The sequence below is a fragment of the Phytophthora infestans genome, genomic scaffold, assembly GCF_000142945.1.
Source record: "Phytophthora infestans T30-4 supercont1.37 genomic scaffold, whole genome shotgun sequence".
Lineage (NCBI taxonomy): Eukaryota > Oomycota > Peronosporomycetes > Peronosporales > Peronosporaceae > Phytophthora > Phytophthora infestans.
This window is the reverse complement of record NW_003303722.1, coordinates 501,353-509,374: the sequence shown is the minus strand read 5'-3', so window position 1 is coordinate 509,374 and position 8,022 is coordinate 501,353. Positions and strand designations below refer to the sequence as shown.

Below are 8,022 nucleotides of genomic sequence, written 5' to 3'. Positions count from 1 at the left end.
GCGACGTGCAAGAGGGTCGGCGACGTCCATATAAGCTCTGTGCAGCATGTGTAGCTGACGGAGTAAGCGACAGGCGAGACGCTGGGCCGTTCAGTCGGGTGTCCATTCTCGGACCGTAGGGCGGTGGTGATTGACGTAGTATGAATTTGAGTGGTCTGATGTGTGCGTGCGGCGGGCAAGGAAGACGTGTACGCGTAGTCTAAGTGCGTGGTCGCGCTAGTGATTGGTGGTGCTGTAATGTTGTTGTTCTGTCTGTCTGATGGTGTATGTATGTTGAACGTGTCAGTGTCGTCTAGTGGTTAGGACGCGAGCTTCACACGCTCGAGATCGAGGGTTCGATCCCCTCCTCTGATATCTTCTTGGCTCTTTTGCCTCTCGTACCACACTTTTGTTGCCGCTAGCTTTGCGAGGCTGACGTTGGCGCACCATACTCTCTGTCGCGTCAGCTGGACTCTGCATGCGTCGTTTTAATCCGTCGACCATTGGGATGCCGAACAGGCCACCGCGGTCTGGCTCACCTTCGCGCGGTATGGATGTCATCTAGCAGAGTCCGATATGGCCTGTGCGACGTGCAAGAGGGTCGGCGACGTCCATATAAGCTCTGTGCAGCGTGTGTAGCTGACGGAGTAAGCGACAGGCGAGACGCTGGGCCGTTCAGTCGGGTGTCCATTCTCGGACCGTAGGGCGGTGGTGATTGACGTAGTATGAATTTGAGTGGTCTGATGTGTGCGTGCGGCGGGCAAGGGAGGCGTGTACGCGTAGTCTAAGTGCGTGGTCGCGCTAGTGATTGGTGGTGCTGTAATGTTGTTTTTCTGTCTGTCTGATGGTGTATGTATGTTGAACGTGTCAGTGTCGTCTAGTGGTTAGGACGCGAGCTTCACACGCTCGAGATCGAGGGTTCGATCCCCTCCTCTGATATCTTCTTGGCTCTTTTGCCTCTCGTACCACACTTTTGTTGCCGCTAGCTTTGCGAGGCTGACGTTGGCGCACCATACTCTCTGTCGCGTCAGCTGGACTCTGCATGCGTCGTTTTAATCCGTCGACCATTGGGATGCCGAACAGGCCACCGCGGTCTGGCTCACCTTCGCGCGGTATGGATGTCATCTAGCAGAGTCCGATATGGCCTGTGCGACGTGCAAGAGGGTCGGCGACGTCCATATAAGCTCTGTGCAGCATGTGTAGCTGACGGAGTAAGCGACAGGCGAGACGCTGGGCCGTTCAGTCGGGTGTCCATTCTCGGACCGTAGGGCGGTGGTGATTGACGTAGTATGAATTTGAGTGGTCTGATGTGTGCGTGCGGCGGGCAAGGGAGGCGTGTACGCGTAGTCTAAGTGCGTGGTCGCGCTAGTGATTGGTGGTACTGTACTGTTGTTTTCTGTCTGTCTGATGGTGTATGTATGTTGAACATGTCAGTGTCGTCTAGTGGTTAGGACGCGAGCTTCACACGCTCGAGATCGAGGGTTCGATCCCCTCCTCTGATATCTTCTTGGCTCTTTTGCCTCTCGTACCACACTTTTGTTGCCGCTAGCTTTGCGAGGCTGACGTTGGCGCACCATGCTCTCTGTCGCGTCAGCTGGACTCCGCATGCGTCGTTTTAATCCGTCGACCATTGGGATGCCGAACAGGCCACCGCGGTCTGGCTCATCTTCGCGCGGTATGGATGTCATCTAGCAGAGTCCGATATGGCCTGTGCGACGTGCAAGAGGGTCGGCGACGTCCATATAAGCTCTGTGCAGCGTGTGTAGCTGATGGAGTAAGCGACAGGCGAGACGCTGGGCCGTTCAGTCGGGTGTCCATTCTCGGACCGTAGGGCGGTGGTGATTGACGTAGTATGAATTTGAGTGGTCTGATGTGTGCGTGCGGCGGGCAAGGGAGGCGTGTACGCGTAGTCTAAGTGCGTGGTCGCGCTAGTGATTGGTGGTACTGTAATGTTGTTGTTCTGTCTGTCTGATGGTGTATGTATGTTGAACGTGTCAGTGTCGTCTAGTGGTTAGGACGCGAGCTTCACACGCTCGAGATCGAGGGTTCGATCCCCTCCTCTGATATCTTCTTGGCTCTTTTGCCTCTCGTACCACACTTTTGTTGCCGCTAGCTTTGCGAGGCTGACGTTGGCGCACCATGCTCTCTGTCGCGTCAGCTGGACTCTGCATGCGTCGTTTTAATCCGTCGACCATTGGGATGCCGAACAGGCCACCGCGGTCTGGCTCACCTTCGCGCGGTATGGATGTCATCTAGCAGAGTCCGATATGGCCTGTGCGACGTGCAAGAGGGTCGGCGACGTCCATATAAGCTCTGTGCAGCATGTGTAGCTGATGGAGTAAGCGACAGGCGAGACGCTGGGCCGTTCAGTCGGGTGTCCATTCTCGGACCGTAGGGCGGTGGTGATTGACGTAGTAGGAATTTGAGTGGTCTGATGTGTGCGTGCGGCGGGCAAGGGAGGCGTGTACGCGTAGTCTAAGTGCGTGGTCGCGCTAGTGATTGGTGGTACTGTACTGTTGTTGTTCTGTCTGTCTGATGGTGTATGTATGTTGAACGTGTCAGTGTCGTCTAGTGGTTAGGACGCGAGCTTCACACGCTCGAGATCGAGGGTTCGATCCCCTCCTCTGATATCTTCTTGGCTCTTTTGCCTCTCGTACCACACTTTTGTTGCCGCTAGCTTTGCGAGGCTGACGTTGGCGCACCATACTCTCTGTCGCGTCAGCTGGACTCTGCATGCGTCGTTTTAATCCGTCGACCATTGGGATGCCGAACAGGCCACCGCGGTCTGGCTCACCTTCGCGCGGTATGGATGTCATCTAGCAGAGTCCGATATGGCCTGTGCGACGTGCAAGAGGGTCGGCGACGTCCATATAAGCTCTGTGCAGCATGTGTAGCTGACGGAGTAAGCGACAGGCGAGACGCTGGGCCGTTCAGTTGGGTGTCCATTCTCGGACCGTAGGGCGGTGGTGATTGACGTAGTATGAATCTGAGTGGTCTGATGTGTGTGTGCGGCGGGCAAGGGAGGCCTGTACGCGTAGTCTAAGTGCGTGGTCGCGCTAGTGATTGGTGGTGCTGTAATGTTGTTTTCTGTCTGTCTGATGGTGTATGTACGTTGAACGTGTCAGTGTCGTCTAGTGGTTAGGACGCGAGCTTCACACGCTCGAGATCGAGGGTTCGATCCCCTCCTCTGATATCATCTTGGCTCTTTTGCCTCTCGTACCACACTTTTGTTGCCGCTAGCTTTGCGAGGCTGACGTTGGCGCATCATACTCTTTGTCGCGTCAGCTGGACTCTGCATGCGTCGTTTTAATCCGTCGACCATTGGGATGCCGAACAGGCCACCGCGGTCTGGCTCACCTTCGCGCGGTATGGATGTCATCTAGCAGAGTCCGATATGGCCTGTGCGACGTGCAAGAGGGTCGGCGACGTCCATATAAGCTCTGTGCAGCGTGTGTAGCTGATGGAGTAAGCGACAGGCGAGACGCTGGGCCGTTCAGTCGGGTGTCCATTCTCGGACCGTAGGGCGGTGGTGATTGACGAAGTATGAATTTGAGTGGTCTGATGTGTGCGTGCGGCGGGCAAGGGAGGCGTGTACGCGTAGTCTAAGTGCGTGGTCGCGCTAGTGATTGGTGGTACTGTAATGTTGGTTTCTGTCTGTCTGATGGTGTATGTAAGTTGAACGTGTCAGTGTCGTCTAGTGGTTAGGACGCGAGCTTCACACGCTCGAGATCGAGGGTTCGATCCCCTCCTCTGATATCTTCTTGGCTCTTCTGCCTCTCGTACCACACTTTTGTTGCCGCTAGCTTTGCGAGGCTGACGTTGGCGCACCATACTCTCTGTCGCGTCAGCTGGACTCTGCATGCGTCGTTTTAATCCGTCGACCATTGGGATGCCGAACAGGCCACCGCGGTCTGGCTCACCTTCGCGCGGTATGGATGTCATCTAGCAGAGTCCGATATGGCCTGTGCGACGTGCAAGAGGGTCGGCGACGTCCATATAAGCTCTGTGCAGCATGTGTAGCTGACGGAGTAAGCGACAGGCGAGACGCTGGGCCGTTCAGTCGGGTGTCCATTCTCGGACCGTAGGGCGGTGGTGATTGACGTAGTATGAATTTGAGTGGTCTGATGTGTGCGTGCGGCGGGCAAGGGAGGCGTGTACGCGTAGTCTAAGTGCGTGGTCGCGCTAGTGATTGGTGGTACTGTAATGTTGGTTTCTGTCTGTCTGATGGTGTATGTATATTGAACGTGTCAGTGTCGTCTAGTGGTTAGGACGCGAGCTTCACACGCACGAGATCGAGGGTTCGATCCCCTCCTCTGATATCTTCTTGGCTCTTTTGCCTCTCGTACCACACTTTTGTTGCCGCTAGCTTTGCGAGGCTGACGTTGGCGCACCATACTCTCTGTCGCGTCAGCTGGACTCTGCATGCGTCGTTTTAATCCGTCGACCATTGGGATGCCGAACAGGCCACCGCGGTCTGGCTCACCTTCGCGCGGTATGGATGTCATCTAGCAGAGTCCGATATGGCCTGTGCGACGTGCAAGAGGGTCGGCGACGTCCATATAAGCTCTGTGCAGCGTGTGTAGCTGACGGAGTAAGCAACAGACGAGACGCTGGGCCGTTCAGTCGGGTGTCCATTCTCGGAGCGTAGGGCGGTGGTGATCGACGTAGTATGAATATGAGTGTTCTTTAGTGTGCGTGCGGCGGCCAAGGGGCATTCCCACGCGTGCACTAATCATGTGGTCCCGTTAGTGATCGGCGGTGCTGTAATGGTTGTTTCAGTCTGTCCGATGGAGTATCTATGTTGAACGTGTCAGTGTCCTCTAGTGGTTAGGACGCGAGCTTCACACGCTCGAGATCGAGGGTTCGATCCCCTCCTCTGATATCTTCTTGGCTCTTTTGCCTCTCGTACCACACTTTAGTTGCCGCTAGCTTTGCGAGGCTGACGTTGGCGCACCATACTCTCTGTCGCGTCAGCTGGACTCTGCATGCGTCGTTTTAATCCGTCGGCGATGGGGATGCCGAACAGGCCACCGCGGTCTGGCTCACCTTCGCGCGGTACGGATGTCATCTAGCAGAGTCCGATAGTGGCCTGTGCGACGTGCAAGAGGGTAGGCGACGTCTATATAAGCTCTGTGCGTGTAGCTGACGGAGTAAGCGACAGGCGAGACGCTGGGCCGTTCAGTCGGGTGTCCATTCTCGGACCGTAGGGCGGTGGTGATTGACGTAGTATGAATTTGAGTGGTCTGATGTGTGCGTGCGGCGGGCAAGGGAGGCGTGTACGCGTAGTCTAAGTGCGTGGTCGCGCTAGTGATTGGTGGTACTGTACTGTTGTTTTCTGTCTGTCTGATGGTGTATGTATGTTGAACGTGTCAGTGTCGTCTAGTGGTTAGGACGCGAGCTTCACACGCTCGAGATCGAGGGTTCGATCCCCTCCTCTGATATCTTCTTGGCTCTTTTGCCTCTCGTACCACCCTTTTGTTGCCGCTAGCTTTGCGAGGCTGACGTTGGCGCACCATACTCTCTGTCGGGTCAGTCAGCTGGACTCTGCATGCGTCGTTTTAATCCGTCGACCATTGGGATGCCGAACAGGCCACCGCGATCTGGCTCACCTTCGCGCGGTATGGATGTCATCTAGCAGAGTCCGATATGGCCTGTGCGACGTGCAAGAGGGTCGGCGACGTCCATATAAGCTCTGTGCAGCATGTGTAGCTGACGGAGTAAGCGACAGGTGAGACGCTGGGCCGTTCAGTCGGGTGTCCATTTTCGGACCGTAGGGCGGTGGTGATTGACGTAGTATGAATTTGAGTGGTTTGATGTGTGCGTGCGGCGGGCAAGGGAGGCGTGTACGCGTAGTGTAAGTGCGTGGCCGCGCTAGTGATTGGTGGTACTGTAATGTTGTTGTTCTGTCTGTCTGATGGTGTATGTATGTTGAACGTGTCAGTGTCGTCTAGTGGTTAGGACGCGAGCTTCACACGCTCGAGATCGAGGGTTCGATCCCCTCCTCTGATCAACCTCTTGGATCCTTTGATTCTTCGTACGACACTTTATGTTGCCGCTAGCTTTGCGAGGCTGACGTTGGCGCACCATACTCTCTGTCGCGTCAGCTGGACTCTGCATGCGTCGTTTTAATCCGTCGACCATTGGGATGCCGAACAGGCCACCGCGGTCTGGCTCACCTTCGCGCGGTATGGATGTCATCTAGCAGAGTCCGATATGGCCTGTGCGACGTGCAAGAGGGTCGGTGACGTCCATATAAGCTCTGTGCAGCGTGTGTTGCTGACGGAGTAAGCGACAGGCGAGACGCTGGGCCGTTCAGTCGGGTGTCCATTCTCGGACCGTAGGGCGGTGGTGATTGACATAGTATGAATTTGAGTGGTCTGATGTGTGCGTGCGGCGGGCAAGGGAGGCGTGTACGCGTAGTCTAAGTGCGTGGTCGCGCTAGTGGTTGGTGGTGCTGTAATGTTGTTTTTCTGTCTGTCTGATGGTGTATGTATGTTGAACGTGTCAGTGTCGTCTAGTGGTTAGGACGCGAGCTTCACACGCTCGAGATCGAGGGTTCGATCCCCTCCCTCTGATATCTTCTTGGCTCTTTTGCCTCTCGTACCGAACTTTTGTTGCCGCTAGCTTTGCGAGGCTGACGTTGGCGCACCATACTCTCTGCTCGCTGTCAGCTGGACTCTGCATGCGTCGTTTTAATCCGTCGACCATTGGGATGCCGAACAGGCCACCGCGGTCTGGCTCACCTTCGCGCGGTATGGATGTCATCTAGCAGAGTCCGATATGGCCTGTGCGACGTGCAAGAGGGTCGGCGACGTCCATATAAGCTCTGTGCAGCGTGTGTAGCTGACGGAGTAAGCGACAGGCGAGACGCTGGGCCGTTCAGTCGGGTGTCCATTCTCGGACCGTAGGGCGGTGGTGATTGACGTAGTATGAATTTGAGTGGTCTGATGTGTGCGTGCGCGGCGGGCAAGGGAGGCGTGTACGCGTAGTCTAAGTGCGTGGTCGCGCTAGTGATGTGGTGGTGCTTGTAATGTTGTTTTTCTGTCTGTCTGATGGTGTATGTATGTTGAACCGTGTCAGTGTCGTCTAGTGGTTAGGACGCGAGCTTCACACGCTCGAGATCGAGGGTTCGATCCCCTCCTCTGATATCTTCTTGGGCTCTTTTGCCTCTCGTACCACACTTTTGTTGCCGCTAGCTTTGCGAGGCTGACGTTGGCGCACCATACTCTCTGTCGCGTCAGCTGGACTCTGCATGCGTCGTTTTTAATCCGTCGACCATTGGGATGCCGAACAGGCCACCGCGGTCTGGCTCACCTTCGCGTGGTATGGATGTCATCTAGCAGAGTCCGATATGGCCTGTGCGACGTGCAAGAGGGTCGGCGACGTCCATATAAGCTCTGTGCAGCATGTGTAGCTGACGGAGTAAGCGACAGGCGAGACGCTGGGCCGTTTAGTCGGGTGTCCATTCTCGGACCGTAGGGCGGTGGTGATTGACGTAGTATGAATTTGAGTGGTCTGATGTGTGCGTGCGGCGGGCAAGGGAGGCGTGTACGCGTAGTCTAAGTGCGTGGTCGCGCTAGTGATTGGTGGTGCTGTAATGTTGTTTTCTGGCCTGTCTGAGGGGGTATGTATGTTGAACGTGTCAGTGTCGTCTAGTGGGTAGGACGCGAGCTTCACACGCTCGAGATCGAGGGTTCGATCCCCTCCCCTAGAAACATTCTTGGGGTCTTTTGCCTCTGGTACCACACTTTTGTTGCCCCCAGCTTTTGCGAGGGTTGAGTGTGTGGCACAAAATTCTCTGTGGGGGCGCGGGAATTCTGCATGCGTTGGTTTTATTCTTTCGACCCATTGGAGATGCGGAAAGAGCCCCCGGCGGCCGTGGGCACCCTCCCCGGCGGCAGGGAGTGTCTTCTACAAAAGACCATATTAGCCTGTGCGACCGTGCAAGAGGGTTCGGCGACGCCGCAATAAAGCCTCTTGCAGCATTGTTATCTGACCAAATAAAGCAAACAGAGAAGAGCCCGGACCGTTTAGTCGGTGGGC

The 8,022-nt window shown here is 55.7% G+C and overlaps 1 non-coding gene across 1 annotated transcript; it reads left to right on the top strand.

Moving 5' to 3' along the window:
- The first annotated feature begins 7,621 nt into the window (after positions 1 to 7,621).
- PITG_28511 lies at positions 7,622 to 7,693 on the top strand. The gene has a single exon. It is a non-coding gene; the product is annotated as a tRNA-Val (tRNA).
- The last annotated feature ends 329 nt before the right edge of the window (positions 7,694 to 8,022 follow it).